General features: G+C 53.6%; 1 non-coding gene across 1 annotated transcript; it reads left to right on the top strand.

Moving 5' to 3' along the window:
* The first annotated feature begins 16,209 nt into the window (after positions 1-16,209).
* LOC111762373 (U6 spliceosomal RNA) lies at positions 16,210-16,316 on the top strand. Its single transcript, XR_002795498.1, has one exon. It is a non-coding gene; the product is annotated as a U6 spliceosomal RNA (small nuclear RNA).
* The last annotated feature ends 7,795 nt before the right edge of the window (positions 16,317-24,111 follow it).

The following is a 24,111-nucleotide window of genomic DNA, read 5'->3' as shown; positions in this document are numbered from 1 at the left end:
TGGCACATGAGGTTTTTGTTTTTTTTAATTAATTTTGATCACTATTCACACTTTTTATAGGTATGACCTAGTTTAAACTGAGAAGTTTGAGGTTTATTTTCTCATTTTTTGTTAAGGAGGCATGACATTTTTTTAAAAGGAGGTTTCTAAGTTTCAGATCTATTTGTTCCTTTTCTTTTTCATACCAGTTTAACTGGATTTCAGAGTTCCACACAGAGGCTGCTTTTTGGCTATATGGACCAACAGCAGGTAGAACTTCCTAATTCCTGAGAAGAGACTCCCATGGGGAGCCTGCAGGCATGCCAGAGGCTGTGCTTATCATTTTGGAAAGAATGAAGAGACACCCTTTTTTAAAAAGAGATTTATTTTTTATTTATTTCCCTCCTCTTTCCCGCCCTCCCCCCCCCCCCCCCCCCCCCCAGTTGTCTGCTCTCTATATCTATTTGCTGTGTGTTTTTCTGTGTCCACTTGTATTCTTGTCAGCAGCACCGGGAATCTGTGTCTCTTTTTGTTGCATCATCTCCATGTGTGCAGTGCCACCCTGGGCAAGCTGCACTTTTTTTGTGCTGGGTGGCTCTCCTTACGGGGTGCACTCCTTGCACATGGGGCTCCCCTACACGGGGGACACCCCTGAGTGACACAGCACTCCTTGTGCGCATCAGCACTGTGCATGGGCCAGCTCATCACACGGGTCAATAGGTCCTGGGTTTGAACCCTGGATCTCCCATGTGATAGGCGGACACTCTATCCATTGAGCCAAATCTACTTCCCAATTGAATAAAATTTAAAAATAAAAAAAAATAAAAATAAAAAATCTACTTCCCAAGAGACACCCTTTTAGTTGACTGATGTGGTGTTCCAGAGTTCCAGCCTAACCAAAGTCCACCATTTTACACAATTTAATACCACCATCCAGAGGCATGAAAACAATACCTGCATTGAATAAACTGACAAACACTAAAGAGGCATGGCACACAGACAGAAACACAAAGCCCATTAATTTGACTCATAATTTTCATTTTTCTGGCATGGCCATTTTTGAGCTACAGTTTGTTAATGATTGCAACCTTAGCAAGGGGGAACTTTTAACAGGACTTTTTGCCTACCCTTGATGCTTACAAAACAAGCTCATTTGCAATCCAGCACCAAAACAAAGCCTATTTCTGGCTAAACCTTTCCATTGCTTAACTCATATTCAGACCAAGTTTTATTACAAAAACCAATCCACTTTCCTGTAACCAAGATTTTCCAAATACAGACCAATTTTTCAGGATGCATCCCAGTGGAAAGTGCAGGGATACTGATGTCTCATTTCCTAGGGCAGCAGAAAGAGAGAGAAAGAGAGAGCAGCCAAAATAAAGGCATAAGTGCCAACAGGCTGTTTCCACCCCTCCCCATCTTTTTTAAGTGAGGTAGGGAGCAGGACTTAAACCCATCAGCACCTCTCCCACTGTAACCAAACCTTCACTATCTTAGTGAAGGCAGAACGAGATGGCATCCCACAGTTAGCTAAAACCAAACATCAGGCTTTTTCCTTTTTCTTTTCAGACCTGGAGAAGATGGCTTCCCCACAAACTTTTGGAGGTACTGGGGTCCTTTTGGGGAGCTGGTCAGGTCCCCCTTGTCATGTTAAAGTTAGGCTTTCCTGACACTATGCTCCCCAGGGGGGGTCTTACTGTCTAGCATGCAGAGTTTCATTTTTGTTCTCAGATTTCCTTTTAAACCCTTCAGTGTGTCCGATTTATCCCCAGGAGGACTCCAGTGGAGCCCACATCCTCTTTCTGGACTGAAAGGGGTCCAAAGCACCCAGATTTGGGGTTCACCTGAGCCCTCCAGCTTCCTCGGAGGTATCTGAAAGGGGCAGCTAAACCCTGCCATCTCTGGCCTTCATTGTGATCCCGGATGAGCCCCCAGAAAATGTTGTGGAAGCAGAGAGATTTAATGATCGCGTATTGAAGGCCAGGACTCAGGAATATTCTTGAGAAGGAAAATTTATTAATAACTGCTTGGGCTTGGGGACTGCTGTCCAAAAACCCCAAGCTCCAAACAGGGTTTCTGGATCCCTTTTATACAGAGAGCATGGGGGGTGGATTTAGGAAGCATCTGGCGTGAAAGGTTAGGTTTTGGTTTCAGTTTCCAGAGCTTAGCTTTCCAGGAACTAGGCAGTCTGGAGTGGTTGGCATGGTTATGAGAGGTGGGGCTGCAGTTTTTATTGTTTGCATGCACACATGGCTTATGCTGGAATCTTAAGTTTAGCTAGCTTACACACACAGCCCAGGTTATTTATGAAGAAACACACAGCCCACCCACACAGCCTATATCAGAAGGTCTCCAAGGAAGGACTGATCTGGTATGAGCTAGCCCACCATGGCTAGAAGCAGGACTCACCCCCCAACCCCCACTGCTCCTTCTGCCAACTTGGACAAAGTCTTCAAAATTAAATAGCAAGAAACCAAGTTAGATGGGTAAAATAGCAGTTTTCAAAGTTGTGCTGTTTATTTACTTATTATGGGGTCATTTCCCCTATTTCATTCCAAGAAATGCTACATAATAAAATTTTCTAAAGAAATTAATTTTTCAGATAAAAGCTAGATTTTTGTGCATCTTCAAAAGGGCTCACTGTTTCAAGCATTTTACGTGTGTTTCCCTGAGTTCCCACAGTAAAGCCTAAAGGTGGATATTGCTATCTCACTGTCATGGCTGAAGGAATGAAGGTCCAGAGACGGGAAGACATTGGCCCAAGGGCACACAGCTTGTATAACATGGAGCAGAGACAGAAACCAGCTCCCAGACACTCTTCTTTATGACCTCAGAGCAGGGAGTGAGCGATTACAAAGAATCAAAGCATCCAGATTTGAGGGGCAGGAAAGCCAGAAAAAAAAGTCCTGACACCAAACAGAAAGTGGTGAGGAGGAATAGGTTTTTGTTTGGAGGTATTAATAGAGTTCGGAGTTCTGAGCTCTGTGTCAGGTCATTTAATCTCTCTAGCCTCAGTGTCTTCATCCGTAAAATGGGACTGTGGCGGCCTCACCACCCCACCCTCACCCCCGGGGTCCCCCCTTCTCGTGTCTCCTTTTCAAGTGCGACCGGGGATCCTTCCTCCTGGGGGAGGTTTGGGTCAGTGAGAGGGCAAGTGAAACAGGTTCTACTGCTGGGTGGTAGCCTGTCCTCTTTTTTTTTTAAGATTTATTTTTTATTTATTACTCCCCCCACCCCCGTCGGCTCTCTGTGTCCATTCTCTGTGCGTTCTTCTGTGTCTGCTTGCATTCTTGTTAGGTGGTGCCAGGAATCTATGTCTCTTATTGTCGCATCATCTTGCTGCGTCAGCTCTCCATGTGCGTGGCGCCACTCGCAGGCTGCGCTTTTTTTTTCACATAGGGTGGTTCTCCTTGAGGGGCGCACTCCTTGCACGTGGGGCTCCCCTACGCGGGGACACCCCTGCATGGCAGGGCACTCCTTGCGCGCATCAGCACTGAGCGTGGGCCAGCTCCACATCGGTCAAGGAGGCCTGGGGTTTGAACCACGGACCTCCCATGCGGTAGGCAGTCGCTCCATCAGCTGAGCCAAATCCGCTTCCCTGACACATCCTCTTCAACAAATCCAGACTCAGATGCCAGGCCATGCAGAGCGGGGAGAATGGACAGGGCACTTTCCCAGGCCAAAGGAAGACTCTCCGGCAAGTGCCCACAGCCCTAGAGGGTACTTGTACCATCACCCCAAAGCACGAAGGGCTCAGGCGGTGCCAGAGCCCTGCCACACGGCTGGCTGCTCCTTCAACACGTGCTCATCCGGCAAGATCTACAAAAGCAAAAAGGGAGCTGAAGGGTCCCTGCAGCCAGAGTCCCAGGGGTGGTGCAGGGCGTGGGTGCCCTCCCCTGTCCCTCCCCATGTGCCACACTCCAGGAGCAGCCCTGCTGCTTCCCAGAACTCCCAGCAGAAGTCCAGAGCCCCGGAACCCATCCCGCAGGCAGAGGCAGCTGGGCCCGCCTTTGCCGGGCTGGGTCCCTGGGGCTATCGCCCCCGCCAAGGCACTGATGCAGGGAGGCCTGCGCCACCGCGTGCTGGAGCCCTCGCTGTGCGGGACACTGCCCCAAGTGCAGCAGACCCTGCACAAGGGCCATCCATTATCCCTGTCAGGCAGGTGAGGAAACCGGGGCACAGAGAGACCAAGCCGCTTGTCCAAGGTCGCACTGCTGCGAGACAGCCAGGCCGGGCCTCAGACCCACGCAGACCACGAGCCCACGCCCTGACCACTGCACCACACTGCTCCTGGCCTTCCTCCCTCAAACCCTGTCTGCTGACCAGCCTGAACCACTTTCAATTCCTCAAACGCTTGAACTTTCTCCATCACCTGGCCTTGTGCTAGCTGCTCCTTCCATTCTCCCTTTCTCTTTTTTTCTCAACTTTTTTTTTAAGATTTATTTTTTATTTATTTCTCTCGCCCCCCCAGTTGTCTGCTCTCTGTGTCCATTCGCTGTGTGATCTTCTGTGACCACTTCTATCCTTATCAGCAGCACCAGGAATCTGTGTCTCTTTTTGTTGTGTCATCTTGCTGTGTCAGCTCTCCGTGTGTGCGGCGCCATTTCTGAGCAGGCTGTACTTTCTTTCGCGCTGGGCGGGTCTCCTTACGGGCGCACTCCTTGCGCGTGGGGCTCCCCTACGCGGGGGACACTCCTGCGTGGCACGGCACTCCTTGCGCGCATCAGCACTGAGCGTGGGCCAGCTCCACACGGGTCAAGGAGGCCCGGGGTTTGAACCGCGGACCTCCCATGTGGTAGACGGACGCCCTAACCACTGGGCCGAGTCCACTTCCCTTAAGATTTATTTAGTTTATTTATTCCCCCCACACACACTCATTGTTTTAGCTTGCTGTCTGCTCTCTGTGTCCATTCGCTGTGTGCTCGTCTTCTCTTTAGGAGCCATCACTGAGAACTGAACCTGGGATCTCCCGTGAGGGCTAGAGACACTCAATCACTTGAGCCACCTCAGCTCCCTACTTTGCGCTGTCTCTTGTTTTCTTTCCTCTTTGTGTCTCCTTGTTGCGTCAGCTCACTGCGCCTGCTGTTGCACCAGCTTGCCGTCTTGCTCGTCTTCTCCAGGAGGCACCAGGAACCGAACCCAGGACTTCCCATGTGGTAGGTGGGAGCTCAATCGCTTGGGCCACATCTGCTTCCTTTCCTTAATGCTTAACTCATTCCTCCAGCCTCCACGGAAGCAGCTCTCCCTGAGAAAGTCTTCCTCGACCCTTTAGACTAGACAGGAATCTTCTCTGTGCTCCCCAGCCCCCAGGCATCCTCTGGGTCATTGTAATTGCCTGTTGCTAGACGTGTACCCCACCAGATGTCACCTTCCCAAGGCCAGCCTCTTCACTGCCATTGTCTGGAAGCATGCTCACGACTGAACAGGCTGCAGGGGATCGTATGGTTCCGCGGTCGTGCAGATTTCTGTGGCTGCTGTAACCGAGTACCACAAACTCAGTGGCTTCCAGGCCTTACAACCCGGAGGTCAGAGGTCAGAGGTCTGCAGTCAGAGCGTCAGCAGGGCTGCAGTCCTTTTGAGGCTCTAGGGAAGACTCCGTTTCCTTGCTTTTTCCAGCTTCTAGAGGCCCCTACATCCCTTGGTTCAGGGCCCTTCCTCCATCTTCAAAGCCAGCAGCGACGCATCTTCAAATCTGTTTTCTCCGCGCCTCTGCTTCATCACGTCACCTCCTGTCTGACTCTGACTCTCCCTGCATCCCTCTTACAAGGACCCGTGGGGTCCACCTGGATAACCCGGGCTGCTCTTCCCATCTGCAGAGGCCCTTCGGCCGCAGAAAGGGGAGCTCACAGGCCCTGGAGATCAGGACGCGGCCATCTCAGCTACCACAGCAGCCAAGTGCGTGGGCTCCCAGCCTGGCCTTGAACCCCGGTGACTCCATTTCTATCTGTGTGCCCATGATTTAACCTCCCTGGGCCTCAGAGTGCAGAGGTCAAGAGGCAAGAGAGCACAGCTCGAGGAACTTATATATATATATATATGTATTTAGGAGTTACTGGGGATTGAACCCAGGAACTCATACATGGGCAGCAGGTGCTCAACGCTGAGCTGCATCTGCTCCCCAAGCTTTAGGAACTGAAAGCAATTAAGCATGGCCAGGGGACAGGCTCGTGGGAGGAGGCACTTTGGCTTCAAGCTGCAGCTCTGAGCCAGTTTGTGCATCTGTAAAATGGAGATGATGATAGAGCTTCAAGCCCCGTAGTGAGGCTGAAATGAGCCAACCTGGTTAGTGCTGAGCTCGCTGCCTGGCTCAGAGGAAGTGCTCAGTAAATGTTGGCAATTGGATGTTGTCTTTTTTTTATATATGATTAAACATTTATATTGTATTTATTTATTTCTCTCCACCCCCTCATTGTTTGCACTTGCTGTCTGTTCATCTTCCTGGTTCCTTTTGGTGGTGCTGGAAACTGAACCCAGGACCTCCAATGTGGGAGGGAGGTGCCTACTACTGGAACCATCTCTGTTCCCTGCTTTGTTGTGTCTCTCATTATGTTTTCCTTCTTGTGTCTCTTGTTGCATCAGCTTGCCACACCTGCCCATAGTGCCAGCTCGCTGTCTTCTTTAGGAGGCACCAGGAACCAAACCAGGGACACCCCGCCCCCCTGCATGGTAGGCAGGAGCTCAATCGCTTGAGCCACATTCACTTCCTTGGATACTGTCTTAGTGTGACTTTCCCACAAGCAGAGCCTGAGTCAAGGATTCAGATTCATTTGGTCAGTGACCCAGGAAACACTGGGAGGTGGGAGGTTGGCAGGACAGAGGAGGAAGCCCTTAAAGGGCACATCCGTGCCCAGGCTGCCTCTGTGGACACCTGGAGCTCATGCCCCTGAGGACTCTGAGGGCACAGCATGGAACGTACACACTGAGGCACTCGCAGGGCAATGGAGCCGGACAGCAGGGGAGCAGGGGAGCAGGGGTGCTAACCCACCTTCTGGGCAGAAGGCAGAACAGGCTCCCTGGCCAGAGGGACTTCTGGGACAAAGCAACACCGCTGTTGGCAGCTGGAAGTCTGTGTGCACAGAGATGATGAAGGCTCATGGGCACTGGGTGTCTGCTACAGACATGCTACGAGGAGTCCCTGCTGCTGCCTGTGTAAGAAAGAAATCTTCTGGAAGAAAAGGAGGCTTACCCGATTGTGGAGAAGAGAATTCATTCTCAGTCTTGCAAGAAGGGGCTCACAACCAGAAAACGTGGCTGGCGCCCCGAACAAAGAATGACACACTTTATATCCCTAAGCCCAGCACGCAAGCCCTTCCTGTGTTTCTCCGTAGATTGGATACTTCAGAAGTTACAGCCTATCCCAGAAGATCTAACTTTCCCGCGCAAAAGTTGATTAACCGCTTCCCCCATCACATTCCAACCACTTTAGTTTTCACCTGCTCCCCTCTGCCAAATAAGGAATGGAATTTAGTGCTGAATTGGTATTGACTTAGCTCTTTCTTGGGCATCTTTTTATTGCCCATAGGACTGGCTTAAGCTGGTTTCCTTTGTTGCTGCTTAGCCCGGGAGTGGGAGACTGAGGCAGTAGGCTGCCAGGTACATTAATCAATATTTTCTTCCTTTATGTGGAAACTAAACTAATCTTCGTTTCTTACACCCAGATCTTCTGGACCAGGGTCTGGTGACAGTAAACAAAGTGGCATCCTCGGGACAGCGAGGCTTCTTCAGCCTGGGAAGCCGCAGGGCCAGGACCGAAGACGGGAGGCTTCCGGGACCTGAGGGCGATGGGAGAGCCCCTGACCCGTCCCCTTTCTCTAAAACATATTTGATGTCTAGGACAGCAGAGAGTAAACTGAGCAGACGTCACACGTCTGGCAGGGCCTTGGCCGCGGGCGGCTGGAAGACCAGCTCAGCAGCCCTGCGCCCAGAGGCAGGTGGGAAAACGGTGGCCGTGAGCACATTCCTGACATCCTTGTCCAGGGAAGCAGCGGGGGCTCGAGGGGTCCGGGGGGGAGCGAAGGGCGCAGGGCAAGCGCGGAGGAGAACAGGCGCTGCGAGGTGCAGCGGGGGTGGAGGCGGGGCTGTTGTACCTTTTGGGGGATTTGGGGCCTGAAGGGAGCTCCGATTGTGTGGCCGGAGCTGGAAACAAAAGGGGGAGGAGCCCGGGGGGACAGGGAGAGACCGGGCGACTCTGCGGCGGCTGAAGCTTACAGCGGTACCCCCATTTCCAACGAGGGTGAGAGATGAAGGGTGTTTCCCCTTCAGGGACCTGCGGGTGCCTCACAGCCGGGCTCTGGGGCACTGAGAAGAAGTTTGGTTTGGACATCAGCACACAGCTGTGACACTCTGCGCCCCCACCCTCCTTGCACCCCGTAACCTTCCGTGTCCTCAACCCAAGAGGAGCCCAGCAAAGAGCAAGCGGCCAGCAGCTCGGAGCCCGGGATGCAAGGGGTGCAGCAGGCTCCAACACGTATTCACCAAATGCAGTGGCTGTGCCACAACGTCGGAAGAGGCTGTTGATGTGGGAGGAGGGGGGTGGGGTATATGGGAACCCCTCTTTTTCTTAAAAATTTGTTTTTTTATTTATTCTCTCCTCCTCTCCCCCTGCCCGCCCCCCCAGTTGTCTGCTCTCTGTGTCCACTCGCTGTGTGTTCTTGTGTCCACCTGCATTCTTGTCAGTGGCACTGGGAATCTGTGTCTCTCTTTGTTGCGTCATCTTTCCTTCTCTGCTCTTCTGGATTCTCCATATGGTAGGTGGACGCCATATCAGTTGAGTCACAGCCATTTCCCCCTTATATTTTTTAATGTAACATTTTGTGTGATCTAGGTATCTTTTTAAAAAACAAACAATAAAAAAATTTGCCAAAAGGAAAAAACAAGCCTGGGGCCCTCCACTCCAGTGTTCTGCAGAGGTGACCTCTCCATCCCCAGCGGTGGAGGAGAATTCATTGTTACCTGTGAGTCTTCTGATCCAGAGCAGACCGCCTTGGTTCTGTCCCAGCTCTGCTACTCGCCAGCTGTGCACGTTGGGGAAATAATCTAACCTCTCTAATGCTGTCCTGAGGAGTAAATAGGTTAATTCATGTAAAACACTTGGCACAGGGAAGCAGATTTTGTTCAATGGATAGAAATCCGCCTACTACACGGGAGGTCCAGGGTTCAAACCCAGGGCCTCCTGACCCGTGTGGAGCTGGCCCATGCGCAGTGCTGATGCGCACAAGGAGTGCCCTGCCACGCAGGGGTGTCCCCCGCGTAGGGGAGCCCCACGCGCAAGGAGGGTGCCCCATAAGGAGAGCCGCCCAGCGTGAAAGAAAGTGCAGCCTGCCCAGGGCGGTGCTGCACACATGGAGAGCTGATGCAGCAAGATGATGCCACAACAAAGAGACACAGATTCCCGGTGCTGCTGACAAGAATACAAGTGGACACAGAAGAACACACAGCGAGTGGACACAGAGCAGGCAATTGGGGGGTGGGAAGGGGAGAGAAAGAAATAAACAACCCTCGGCGCAGCGCCTGGCCTCCAGGCAACAGCCGACCTGTCTGCAGAATCTGGGTTTTCTCATTAATTCTGATAACCCAAAGTCTGCTTGCCCAGCACCCTGTGCGCCCCGCTCAGGCGCCTGATCTCACATGACGGCCTGGTGACTTTTCAGACCCTTCCCCGGAAGCTCCCTGAGCCGGGAACTCTGACTGGTCCACTGTTGTTCCAGCGTAGCCCCTCGGCGCTCTCCAAATAGGGACAGAAAGCCTCCCGCTTTCCCCACCAGGAAGCTGTGGGTGGAGCATTTTAGGGGCTTGGTCATGGTCCCCCAGCGACGGGGTATCTGACACACGGAGTGCAGCCCATGCCATTCTGTTCCATCTGCAATGCTTGAGCGCCTTTTGTATGTCCAGCCACGCGCCGGGTGCTGGGCAGATGCACGAAGCAGGTGAACCCTTCGCCCTGTGCTCGAGGAGCTCGCAGGCTCCAGGGAGGCTTCAGCCATGGGCGCCGAGCCTCTTGGGTTCAGCCCTGCATCCTTCCGGCCTGGCACACAATCAGCGCTCAAGAAGTGTTTGTTGAATCAGTGAGTGAAAGAAGACGAGAAGGAAGTGATTATAGCTGAGAGCAGAGTAAGGATCAGGGGCTCGCGTCGCTGTGACTCTACACCCGGCTCCACGCAGAGAGCAACTCGGTCTCACCAAAGCTTCCAACGCCCTCTAAGCGGGTGCTGCTCCCGGGCCCACTGTGCAGACAGGGAGAATGATCTCGGGGAGGTGAAGGGGCGTGCCCAAGGTCACACTGCGGGGCAGAGGCGGGGCTGGGGCTGGGATTCAAACCTGGGACGCTCCACGAGGAAAGGGAGGTGGTGGGACTAAAAATGACCCAAATGAAGAAAGCTTTTTAAAACGGCGTGGAGGTGGGCTGGGGACTGCAGGCAGGGGAGCGGCACGGACCAAGGGTGAGAGGAAGGAAGAGTAAGCAGGGACTCCTGCGGGCGCTCTTCTCTTCCTTTTTATACCGTGGTAAAATGCGCCTTCCTTCAAACTTAGCATGTTAAGAGGATTCTCCTGAGACAAGAGCAAGGCTGAGGGAAGCAGCTTGGAGTGTCAGGCAGAGTGCCATGAGGTTTAAATCACGGGCTCTGTGGTCAGACACTCCTGGTCCACACCCTACCTTTGCTATTGATGTGCTGTGTGACCCAGGGTGGGTCTCCCAGCCTCTCTGTTTCAGCATCTTCATCTTTTAAATGGAGATGATGCTGTCTCCCTCACAGGACTACCAAGGGGATGAAACAAAATCATGACAGCCAAGGACCAGGCCCAGCCCAGTCTGTGGGCCTTTTCTTGTCCCTTTGCCTGGCGTCTCCCCCAAACCTGCCTGGCTCCCACTCAGCTCGATCATCTCACCTGGGAGCTGCCCTGCTCTCCAGGTTGGCCCAGCCCCTCCTCTGTGTTCCTGCACGCCCTGATGCCTCAGTGCACTTCTGCTACTGGGTTATGTCTGCACTAGACTGTACCTTCCACAAAGAGGGGACTTTGTATGTCTTAGCCACAGCTACGTCCCTGTCCCTGGCACAGGATCACACAATAAATACTGAGTGACTAATGGAACAAACACATGGGTGAATGGATGGATGGAAGATTAATGGATGGATGAATGGATGGATGGAGGGAGGGATGGATGGGTTGATGGATAATGGATGGGTGGAGGAAAGGAGGGATGGAGGGATTAATGGATGGATGGAGGGAGGATGGAGGGAAGGAGGGAGGGATGGAGGGATTAATGGATGGGTGGATGGATGAATGACTGGACAGAGGGAAGGATGGATGGAGGGAGGGATGGATGGGTGGATGGATGGAAGGAGGGAAGGAGAGAGGGATAGAGGGATTAATGGATGGATGGATAGATGGATGGATGACTGGACGGAGGGAGGAATGGAGGAAGGGATGGATGAAGGGAGGGATGGGTGGATGGAAGGAGGGAAGGAGGGAGGGATGGAGGGATGGAGATGGATAGATGGATGGAGGGAGGGCAGAAAGGACGGATGGATTAACAGATAGATGGACGGAGGGAGGGGGGAACAGTGAGTTGCAGTTTGAGGGGCAGCACTTGATCCTGCAGGCAACCAGACAGTGCCAGGGCGTGGGACATCCACAAAGGTGTGACCTCAAGCCTGACAATTCAGGCCTGAAGAATCTACATCCTGTCCCTGCCCTAGGTGGAGTGTTTGCTCTACTCTTATTTCCACAAAGCAATTAACTACAAACACCTTCAGACCAGGGAGACAGATTCTAGAAAGTCAAACAGCCCTGCCCTCCCTGCCCAGGAAGAGCGCGAGGCCCGCCGCCCACCTGTGCAGCAGGAGTTCCCGGCTGTGCTCCTAGAAGCTCAGCGCCCCATCTCGTCATATTTCTTTTAAATGTAACAAAACATACCCGCAAGCTTTCCACCCTACCTCGGTGACTTACAGTTTCCTGGGACCTCTTCTGCCCTGTATCCTCAAAGATAACATCACCGAATTGGAAACATAATGTACTCTGCATTCAATTTTATTTTCATTTAACATATTACTTTACCGTGATACCAGACACTATCTGTTTATGTGCTGATGGCTGTGGCCAGGCCCCGGCAACGCAGAATGTACTTTACTTAACTCTCCTTCACGGTCAGACAATTGGGTGTTTACAGGATCTCGCTTGTTCAAACACCCCCGTGGCTCAGTGCAGAGCAGTGTGGCCAACGGGCTACCTTTGTGTAAAAAAGGTGGAGCAAAGTGTGTGTGTGTGTGTGTGTGTGTGTGTGTGTGTGTGTATATATTTGCCTGCCTGTGTACAAAATACCTCTGGAATGAGTCACAAGAAAATGGTAGCACTGTTGCTTTGGGGGATAGAGGTGGGGAGAGACTTCTCCTTGTGTACTCTTTGATATCTTTGGAATTTTAAACCAGGAGAAAAGATTTGCTTAAAGGTAATTAAATGAACATTTTTAACATAAGGTTTTCCTCCTGGAGTCCATCCGCCACCCCCCTCGAGAGCGAGACTTACTGACTCGCTTCCAGAGAATCCCAGAGGGCGAGGGCAGCTCAGCAAACGGGGCCGACCCACGGCTGGGGCCGCGCACCCCGGCGGGGCCGCGGGACCCTCGTGCGCCCTGGCCTGGTGCCATGAGAAGGGCACGGTGCCTCTGGGGCTTCCTAAAACCCGAGACCCGGTCTGATCGGGACAGAACCGTCAGGCAAGCGCAGCCCGGGGCTCCTCGCACAGGGTGCCCGGCCAGCTCTCCTCAAGACCGTCGAGGTCAGAAAAAGCAAGAGGGTCGGAGACGCCGCGTCCAACGACGCAACGCAATGCGGGGGAAGCGGATGTGGCTCAAGTGACGGGGCTTCCATCTACCATATAGGAGGACCTGGGCTCGATCCCTGGGGCCTCCTGGTGAAAAAAAAGAGAGAGAAAGTGTGCCTGCGCAGTGAGCCAGTGCCCACGCGAGTGCCTATGGGGTGAGCCAAGCGTCCACACGGCGAGCCAGTGCCCGCGCAAGTGAGTCACGCAGCAAGATGATGACACAACAAGAGAGATGAAGGGGAGAGTGAAGGTGAAGCGCAGCAGAGACCAGGAACTGAGATGGCACAGATGATAAGGATCCTCTCTTCACATCAGAGGTCCCCAGGATCAAATCCTGGTGAGCCCTAGAGGAGAAAAAATGAGAAGAGAAGACAAAAAAAAAAGGAAATAGATACAGAAGATCACACAGTGAATGGACACAGACAGCAAAAACAGCAGCGTGGGGGAAGGGAGGAAAATAAATAAAAATTTTTAAAAATAAATAAAATAAACACAATGTGGCTCCCAGGGATAGATTCAGGAACAGAAAGAGGACACCGATGGAAAAACAGGTGAAATCCAAATAAAGTCTGGAGTTCCGTTAATCACAACGTGCAGCGTCAGTTTCTCAGTTTTTTTTTTTTTTTTTTTTTTTTTTTTAAAGATTTATTTATTTATTTAATTTCCCCCCCTCCCCTGGTTGTCTGTTCTTGGTGTCTATTTGCTGCGTCTTGTTTCTTTGTCCGCTTCTGTTGTCGTCAGCGGCACGGGAAGTGTGGGCGGCGCCATTTCTGGGCAGGCTGCTCTTTCATTTCACGCTGGGCGGGTTTCCTCACGGGCGCACTCCTTGCGCGTGGGGCTCCCCCACGCGGGGGACACCCTTGCGTGGCACTGCACTCCTTGCGTGCATCAGCACTGCACATGGCCAGTTCCACACGGGTCAAGGAGGCCCGGGGTTTGAACCGCGGACCTCCCATATGGTAGACGGACGCCCTAACCACTGGGCCAAAGTCCGTTTCCCGAGTTTCTCAGTTTTGACAAAACTGCTGTGGTGACAGAAGATGCTAACAATGGGGGAAGCTGGGCGAGGGGTAGACGGGAGCCCTCGGTCGTATCTCTGCAACATTTCTGTAAATGTGAAATGATTCCAAAATAAAATGTTTATTTTAAAACAATAGATTAAGGTTTATCAGGATTCAGTGCGGGATAAGACAAAACAAATAACCCTGCTATCAACCTCTTGGAATAAAAGCTTTGGGCCTCTGCTTCTTCTCTGGTCTGGGTTCCGGGGAGCTCTGGGAATGTGTTCAGGGACCCCTCTGAGCCTCTGCGCCACAGGCCGGGGAGTGCAAACAGCACCTGCCTCAAGCTTGGTGCAAAGGGAGCACCTAGTAACTGCCAGTCAAATTAATGTTATTACACACGTACTTTATAATATACTTTAGAGTATATTATACTCTATATATACTCTATATGTACTATATATAAAGTACAATATAAATCACAAAACTACTGATTCCAAAAGTACAAACTTGTTTTGTGAATGTGCGTTTTGATTTCTTCAGAACAACGTAACCTCCTCAAGGAAACCAAACACGAAAGACGAAAGCCCAGTTTCCCAGAATCCCACAATCCAAAAAGCTCCCAGCCTCACCTCGGTCACAAGATGGCCTCTTGTTGAGCCCCCTACAAGCTCCTGCCACGCCCTTTAGGAAGGTGACACCACGATGCCTGGTCACCAGCCACACACCTCCCTGCCCGGTGTCTCGTGGCCTCAGTCTAGTTTCTTCCACGCTTGGGCCCAGAAGCCGCTGGGTTCTGCTGCACGTCCTGCCCCTCTTCCTCACTCCCATCCTCAGTTTGGTTTTCTGTCTCTTCCCTTTCCTGCTAGACTTCTGTGGCCATCTACTTTATTTTATTTATGTTGTAACAGGAATTTCTCCTGTTGAAACACCCCACCCAACCCCAGATGAACACCAGGCCACATCAGACCTCGCTCAGCAGAACTGCAATTGCTGATGAAAACCCGGGTAACATTCCTGTCGCTCCCTGACTCATCCAGCCCCGGGATGACCTTTCTTCCACGGTGAATTCCCTCAGTACTGACGTTAGCATCATTTGTGCCTTGACTTTAGATGGCATGTAGTTTGCTAAAAGCTGCTGGGAGCAACATACCAGAAATGCGTTGGCTTTTACAAGGGAATTTATTGGGTTAAAAGCTTACAGTTCTGAGGCTGTGAAACGTCCAAATCAAGGCACCACCAGAGATGCTGTCTCACTGAAGCTTGGCTGCTGGGGATCCTGGACTCCTGCCCCGTGGCAAGGCACAGTGGCCGCTTGGCTGGTCTCTGCCTTCTCCAGGCTCACTGTCTCCCCAAGATCACTGCAGGTGAGCAGGCAGGTGTCTGCTCCTCTTTCCTCTCTCCTCGAGGCCTCGTTCCTCGTTCTGCTTTGGACTGCTCAGCCTATGGCTTTTCTCTCTCCCAGGTTCACTGATTTCAACTTCTAAAGGTTTCTCTCTGTCACTGCCATTTTTATCCTGTTTGTCTGCAGCTCTTTATTCCTCCATTTATCAAAGTAAGAGGATAAGACCCACCCTGGGCTATGCCCTACTAGAGCAATCTAATCAAAACAGCACTTGACTGATCAAAGGTTCACAATCGGTTCAATTTAGAAACATCATTCTCTGGGACCCACATAAAAGACTCAGACCAACACAGATGGTGTCCAGGTTCCTTCTTTGGCATAAATAACCCTGGGCTGAGGAGGTCCACAGTTGTGGTGGCACACCTGCTTCTGGCCCACAAGGTGTCAGCTTGGGTGGGGAGTTTCTGAATCTCAGTTTGCCCAGCTGTAAAATGCAATAACTTTTCTCTCATAAAGAGCATGTGAAAGCATGCTGCAAAATGTTTGATCAGGGGAGTGGACTTGGCTCAATGGATAGGGCATCCGCCTACAACATGGGAGGTCCAGGGTTCAAACCCAGGGCCTCCTGACCCAGGTGATGATCTGGCCCACGTGCAGTGCTGATGCGCACAAAGAGTGCCATGCCATGCAGGGGTGTCCCCACATAGGGGAACCCCACGAGCAAGGAGTGTGCCCCCTAAGGAGAGCCGCCCAGTGCAAAAGAAAGCTCAGCCTGCCCAGGAGTGGCGGCCACACATACAGAGAGCTGACGCAGCAAGATGATGCAACAAAAAGAGACACAGATTCCCGGTGCCAGTGACAAGAATAGAAGCAGACACAGAAGAACACACAGCAAATGGACACAGAGAGCAGACAACTGGGGCAGGTGGCAAGCGGAGAGAAATAAATGTTGATCAGTTCAAATATGAGACCTCAAACTTTTTACTGTGAGCTTCAGGACAGGATGGAGAGTGAGGGTTTGAAATAGCCCAGAGCCCCGTCCTCCACAAAATAGGCTGTACTGTGCTCACTTTGATAGCACATACACTGAAATTGGAACCATCCAGAGAAGATTAGCATGGCCCCCGTGCAAGGATGACAGGCAAATTTGTGAAGAGTTCCATGAAGAGAAAGAAAAATGGACTGTACTGATTTTAGGGGCAGGGGTTGATCTTGGACTTTGCGTTTTGTTTTGTTTTGCTTTTTTAGGAGCTATCGGGGATTGAACCCGGGACCTCATATATGGGAAGCAGGTGCTCAACCACTGAGCTACACCCTCTCCCCTCAGACTTAAAAATCATCAATACTGATCTTCTAATCCATCTAGGGTCTTCACAAAGGGACAGTCGCATAGAACCCTGCTCTCAGGAGGGCTTGCGTTCTGCATTTGGTTTGATGCTCCACTATCACCATCTTGGAATCTTCATAATTTTAAAACAAATGAGTCCACATTTCCATTTTGCACCAGGCCCTGCAAATTACGTATCCAGCCCAGCTAATGTGTGTGAGGACTGAGGTGACTGGGATTTTGAGGAGCAGAGAAGGAAAGAGTGGATAGAGGGTCAGAAAAAAAGGCTATGAGTTGGAGAGGAGGGATAAAGTCGTAGCCTTGGAAAAGATCTCTGGGGAAGAGCTGGGGTGGAAGGTGGATTTTTCAGGAAGTGTTATGGTATGAAGGATGAAACTTTGCCTTTGAGGTTTCCGAGAAACCTTCCTTACAACGTGCATTCCTCGTGGGGGGGCTGGCTTTTGGAAGAGTGAGACTGTGCCAAATCTGTGTCATACGCCACATCCTGTAGGGGGAGAAGGGCAGGAGCAGGTACTGGGTGCCACTGCACCCAGACATGGTATTGGGTGTGTTCACCCTGAGAGGAGAAGAATCCAGTGAAATAGGGCCCCAGAGGCCTCCACCCACTCTTCTTCTCCCTGTTTAAGGCTGAGTTTGAGCAGGGGGATCTGTTATTTCTTTGGGGCTCCGCGTCCTGGGACTTTGAGGGTAAGGACAGTAGCTTCTAGTTGAGAGCCAGAGTGCCCTAGGAGAGGGAAAGCTGGCAAACAGAAAGAGGAGGGAGCTCAGATCCTCGCCCGGAGCTCGGCCTTCTGCTAAGGGCCTGAATTCCACCTGGAAGCTGGCCAGCCCCCACCCCTAGCCCCGGCCTTATCCCTGACCATCCCAGACACTGCCTCCACCCGGGGTCCCACCCAGCCCCACCCAGCCCCACCCATACACCTTTGCTCCCACCTGAATCCACGCCCCTCCCCGGGCAGTAATTCAAACCCCAGCTAGTTCTCAAGGGCCAAGGGCAGACCCCCTCCTCCAGGAGGCCTTTCCAGCTCGGCAGGCTCTATCCTCACGACGCAATAGAGGATGATGGTCCCGTTGTTTCCCGAGCCACGGCCTCCAGGTCTCATTGTTTCATGAGGGCTCATGCCCTGCATCCCACCCGCACTCCCCAGCCATTCCCTGCCATATAGCAAACGGCCAAGAGCCTGGGCTCTGGAGTAAGAGAGACCTGGGTTCAAATCCTGCCTCCACCTCCGTGATCTTGCACATGGCCTCACTCCTGAGCCTCCGTTTCCCTACCTCTGAGGTGCGGGTGGTGTCACGGGTTTGATGAGATAATGTATGAGGGGCTCAGCACCTCCTGAGAGGACAGCAGAGGGTGGTTGTGCTGTTATTGTCCTCGTTGCCTACTGCTCAGGCTCCTGGAATGCGATGAGGTCAGGGTGAGCTCGCCCCGCACCCCATCTCTCCCTACCACCCCCTCGCACCTCTGGGCATGAAGAGGCAAGCTCGAGCCCCGGAGATTCCAGAAAGCCTGGTTTTCCTGGAAGGAAGGATGAGAAGGGAGCAGCTCAACTTTCCAGCGACTCCTTGGAGGTGAGTCAGCCCCTGACCTGGAGAGGGTGTTGAATTGCCCAGAGCCAGGAGGCTTCCCCGGCTGACTTCCCGCCGGGCCCGGCCTCCTCAACAGCCTGGCACCCGACAGCGATGTGAGGGTGGCCTCCCACCACAGGGGTTTCCGGGTTTCTGCAGGTATTGTTGGTTTTTTTAAAGATTAATTTTATTTCTTTCTCCCCATCCCCACGTCGTTTGCACTTGCTGTGCCTGTTCATCCTATAGGCACCAGGAACCGAACCCAGGACCAATGTGGGAGGCAGGCGCCTCATCGCTGAGCCACCTCCGCTCCCTCCGCTGGGTTTTTCTGCTCACTCCTGCCCTCGCCCCCAGTCAGCCCAGGTGGATACCTCTGTCTTATAAAGACGATTTATTTGATTGGTTCTTTCTTTTTTAAATTTCTCTTCCCCTGCCCCCAGTTGTCTGCTCTCTGTTGTCTATTTGCTGCGTGTTCTTCTGTGACCGCTTCTATCCTTATCAGCGGCACGGGAATCTGTGTTTCTTTTTGTTGCGTCATCTTGTTGTGTCAGCTCTCCTTGTGTGTGGTGCCATTCCTGGGCAGGCTGCACTTTCTTTCACGCTGGGCGGCTCTCCTTATGGGGCTCACTCCTTGCGCGTGGGGCTCCCCTACGCGGGGGACACCCCTGCGTGGCACGGCACTCCTTGCGCGCATCAGCACTGCGCATGGCCAGCTCCACACGGGTCAAGGAGGCCCGGGGTTTGAACTGTGGACTTCCCATGTGGTAGGCGGACACCCTATCCATTGGGGTAAGTCCGCTTCCCTGGTTCTTTCTTTTAAAGAGAAAAACAAAGTTTATGAAAAACTCCAAACACCCACGCTATTAGAAAAATGGGTTCCGTGACCTTCCAGCTGCTCGTTGCCCGGGGCTGTCGGTTCCTGCTGCCGGCTCACTCGTGCAACTCCGGGTCCAGGCCCCAGAGCAGCCACCTCCCGGGTGTGATGTCAGCTCACCCTCCGAGCTGCAGGTCCCTCTTGCGTACAATGGGCACCGACCACACAGCATTTCTGGGAGAACTGAAAAAAACAAGGCGGGTGAGCGCACTGCTAAGCCCAGTCCCCCGCAGTGGGTGAGGGCTCGGGGTTGAGGTTGGAGCTGACCCTCCAGGGCGCAGCCCAGCAGATCATTTGCCTCTTGGACCAGGTAGGCCAGAGAATCAACTCTGGGGCCCCCTAGGAGGAGCCGAGAGGCCGTGAGATCTCCTTTGCAGACTTTCTCTGGGCCTGAGTTGACATCTCTGTAAAATGGGGTTACGAGTAGGAGCTGCTTCTTATTGCTGTGATTTAGTAAGTTACTACGTGCATAGGCAGGAACTTAATAAGCATCAGATTCTGTGATTATCTTGCTCAGCTCTCACAAAAACCCTTCCGATTGTCTCCATTTTCCAGAAAGGGAAACAAAGGCACAGAGAGGTAGAAGACTTGCCCCAAGTCACACAGCAGGTAAACGGTGGAGCGAGGCCTGACTTGTGTCTTTGGGCTCCGAGCAAGAACCAGTGGGCAGGGGTGACGACGCTGGCTGGGGCAAAGCACCCAGGGCTCTGGCACCCTCTCTAGGGCTCGCTTGCCCGCTGACTAGCCTTCCTCTTTGTGGCCACCCGGCCCTGAGCGGGAAGGGTCATCTGCCCTGCAGCGGCGAGCTCTGATGGGCACAGGGGGCACGTTTGCCCCCCTCCCACCAGTGCCCTCGGGAGGGCCAGCAGGGCCAGCTAACTGCTGGTGTTACCGCAGACAGACCATGTGCCGACCCCCTTATCTCTTTTAAGCCTCTAACGTCCCGCAGCAGGTGTCACGAGCCCCACTTTATACAGGAGCCATCTCTTTTTTAAACAGCTTTTTTGAGACTATAATGCATGCCATAAAAGTCACCCTTCTCAAATGTACAGTTTGGTGGATTTTGGTATCTTGAAAGGTTGTTTAAGTCATGTTGACTTCAGGTCGCGGTAGGAAAGGCAAAGGCTGTGTAACCATCACCACCGTCTAATTCCATCATTCTCATCCCTGCCAAAAGAAAGCCGTGCCCACGAGCAGCTACTCCCAATCTGCCCCCTTCTCTCCAGTTACAGGAGAAATCTTGACCTAGGGGGGTCAAGAAATCTTTCCGAGGTCACATAGTTTGGGTGTGACGGGGTCAGCACTCAAACCTGGGTCCGTGGGGCTGGGACAGTGGGAGAGATGATGCCAAGCAGAGGGACCTTGGAGGAAGGGAGCCCTCGGAAGGGGTCTGATGGCTCGGCAGGCCCACGGGCTCTCTGTGGGCACAGGGTCTGTACCTGGTTACACAGCTGGAAGGGGAGAAACGAGGGAAGGAGGGGCAGGAAATTCTGGTGGGGGTTAGTGAGTGGGACCCCCTTATCCCTTATCCCTTACCACTTGAGTGCCTGCTCCCCAGCTTCCCACCACCACACCTGCTTTTGAGTTGCCAGGACCCGCACTGCCACACAGCAGGCCTAAAATGCCCTGGAATTAATGCCCTCTCCTTCCCAGCAGCCCTCAAGGTGACAAGATGAGAGTGGGTGCCTAAATACCCAAGCTCCCTTGCCCATCGACTGGGATAAGTCTGAGCGGCGTGTTCCATGCTGTTTCCCAGGGTTCCCCTGGGGAATGAACCCCAGTTGCCCATCGCGGTCCCTGCTCACTAGCATAGCCGGCATCGGCTGCCTTTTCCTCCCTGACTTACTTCTCCACTCCCTACTTGTGCTTCCTGAGATCACCCTCCAGATAAGCTACTTGCACGGGAATCCTCATCTCAGGGTCTGTTTCTGGCGTATTTTAAACCAGTAGCTCTCAACCAAAGGTGGTTTTGCCTGGTAGGGGTCATCTGGCAAGGTCTGGAGACACTTTCGGTTGGTGCAACAGGGCTGGGGGTTGCTACTGGCACGGAGTGGCTGGAGGCCAAGGATGCTGCTGAATCTCCTACAATGCACAGCATACGTCCTCCCCCAAAAGAAGGATCCAGCCCCAAAGAGCAATAGTGTGGAGGCTGAAAACCCCTACGACACTAAGACACCGAGTGGCCATCCATGTGCCAACCGTCTAGCTTCCTTGGCCTGGCACGGAAAGGATGGAGGGCGCTTACACCTGCCTTCACCCCCCCTTCCACCTCACCCCCATTCCATGTGCTTTGCCCCACAAGATTCGCTGCAAACCGGGGCATGCAAGGCAAGCTCGGCCGATCAGCAAATCCCCTCCCCAGCCCATGCCTATTGGTTCAGGGATGGCATGTGACTCAAGATCAGCCAATCAGAGCTTTCTCTGGAACTTTTCTGCCAGGAGTCTCTTCCCACGAGGGCCATCAAGCTACCGGCGTGAGTCAGGGCAGCCAGTGGGCATGTTGGTTGCCATGCCTAGAGAACAGGATCAGCCTAGGAGACTGAGGGCCAGAGCCGCGAGGACAGGAGAAGGTTCCATGGATGAGTCAGAACCTTTCCTTTTTTGGAATTGATTTTCTGTCCTGACTAATGAGAGCCCTGCCTCTCCCGTGGGGTTGGGAATTTCCTGTTCCTTTATCTCATCTGCAGGCACCTCCTCCTCTTCTCCACTCCCCCTTCCAGCTGCTGCTGGGGGAACTCCGGTTACTCACCTGGTTTCTGGCCTGAGGCGAACACCTGATCCAGGCTCTCTGGCAGCACACAGATGAGGACCCTGCGAGGCAGGGAAGAGGCAGCTCGGGCTAGGGGGGATCCCCTGGGGCAGCGCTTTGGGCCTCTTACTATCTGGGCTCCCCTGATGACCTGATGTAAGTGATGGGAGCCATAACCCCCCTGAGCCTGTCCCCTTCCCTCTATTTTGGTCCCTCGAGGGGGCTGTCCATGACTTTTGGACTGGGTTTGAGCTAGCTGAGTGCAACTGGGTGGACTCTGAGCAATTTCCTTCCTCTGGCTGAGCCCTGGTTTCCTTCTATGCAAAATCCCCCCGGGGGCTTGTGATGGGGTGCAGATTAAATGAGATGGAGCGGCCAAGCCTTATTCAAGTGCCTGGCAATTAGCAGTCCACACATTTGAGGAGTAATGATAGTATTCCAGAAATATTTTCGGTATTCCAGAAATATTTTTGGTTTGAAAAATGAAGAGGAGCCGCCCTGGGCGGTGAGGAGGCGGGTGTGGCGGCCTCGTCCTCCTCCTCCTGGAGCCTGCTGTGCCCCGTGTGCAGGGTCCGGGGTGGGCAGGCTCCCCCAGCACACTCGGCCTCCCACCCTGTGAGTCAGCCCCACTCCCTAAACCACAGCAAGTCACTTCCTGGCGGCCCCAATGAAGGCCTAGAACCCGCAGCTCAGGAGGCCGCTTATCGCCTCAGGCCTGATAAGAAGGGCAGGGAGGAGCTGAGTGGGCCAAAGAGTAGCTCTTTCGAGACTCTGGCCCCTTCCCGCCTGCCCCCAGCCCCGCCTGGCAGCGCCCCTCCTCCGCTCCCCACCCCCCAGCTGCCCTGGAGGCCCACCACTCAGCCTTCGGGCGTCATCGGCTCCAGCAGAAACCTGCTGCAGACTCTCTGGGAGGGGCAGCTCTCCAGGTAGTCAGGCCCTCGTGGGCCCCAGGGGGCGTGCAGGGTACAGGAGCAGGGTGAGGAGGGAGGGCCAGGGAAAAGGTGACAGGAGGGGGTGACTGCGCCCGGGGGGGGGGGGGGGGGGGGGAGTGTGAGTGCTCCATTCACAGGGGGGGTGAGTGCTCCATTCACAGGGGGGGGTGAGTGTACCACAGGAGGGGGTGAGTGCGCCACAGGGGGGGTGAGTCCTCCATTCACAGGGGGGGTCAATGCTCCATGGGGGGGGAGTGCTCCACAGGGGGGTGAGTGCTCCACAGGGAGGGGGGGTGGCTGCGCCACAGGGGGGGGGTGAGTGCACCACGGGGGGGGGGGGGGTGAGTGCGCCACAGGGTGGTGAGTGCACCACCGGGGGGAGGGGGTGAGTGGGCCACAGGGGCGGTGAGTGCACCACAGGAGGGGTGAGTGCGCCACAGCGGGGCGAGTGCTTCGTGGGGGGAGCTCAGGCCGCAGCCTCCCGCCCACCCGCTCTGGCCTGAGGGCCCTCCACAGCAGCTGGAGCCACCTTCTTTTAAGGCATATCTGCTCACCTCCTGCTCAGAACCCTGTGGTAGCTCCCCATTGCCTTTGTTTGTTTGTTTTAAAGATTTATTTTTTATTTATTTCTCTCCCCTTCCCCACTCCCCCCAGTTGTCTGCTCTCTGTGTCCATTCGCTGTGTGTTCTTCTGTGTCCACTTGCATTCTTGACAGTGGCACCAGGAATCTGTGTTTCTTTTTGTTGCGTCATCTCGTTGTGTCAGCTCCTTGTGTGTGCAGCGCCTTTCCTGGGCAGGCTGCACTTTCCTTCGCGCTGGGCGGCTCTCCTTACGAGGCGCACTCCTTGCACGTGGGGCTCCCCTACATGGGGGACACCCCTGCGTGGCACGGCACTCCTTGCGCGCATCAGCACTGCGCATGGGCCAGCTCCACATGGGTCAAGGAGGCCCGGGGTCTGAACTGCGGACCTCCAATGTGGTAGACGGACGCCCTAACCGCTGGGCCAAATCCACTGCCCCCCATTGCCTTCGGAGGAGAGGCCAGACTTTCTTCTGACTCCAGCTGGAGCCCCCCGCAGCTCCTGGAAGGAGCCCCAGCTTCTCGTGCCTCTGGGCCTCTTGCTGGGACTCAGAGGAGGGGGCATGGGAAGATGCCGGGTGAGTGGTGGAGGTCTGAGGGAAGGCTTCCTGGAGCAGGTGACTGTGCGCTGCCCTGGTATTCTGAGTAGGAGAGAAGCCGAAGGGGAAGGCAGGTGATTCCCAGACAAGCAAACCATCCCAATCCAGCCAGTTTCCACCTGAGCAAGGAGCTGGCCCCTTCCCAGGCAGTGAGTCCTGGTGAAGAGAGCAGGACGCTCAGCACTTAGCAGCCTTGTGACCCAAGCCTCAGTTGTCTGCTCTGTAAAATGGGTCTAGGCCACCTGTCCAGGCTGGAGGGAGAGGAAGTCAAGCATGCAGAGTGTGCAAATGTGCAGCGGGTGCTCCACCCATC

Source organism: Dasypus novemcinctus, chromosome 26 (assembly GCF_030445035.2).
Source record: "Dasypus novemcinctus isolate mDasNov1 chromosome 26, mDasNov1.1.hap2, whole genome shotgun sequence".
Lineage (NCBI taxonomy): Eukaryota > Metazoa > Chordata > Mammalia > Cingulata > Dasypodidae > Dasypus > Dasypus novemcinctus.
This window is presented reverse-complemented; position numbering and strand designations above follow the sequence as displayed.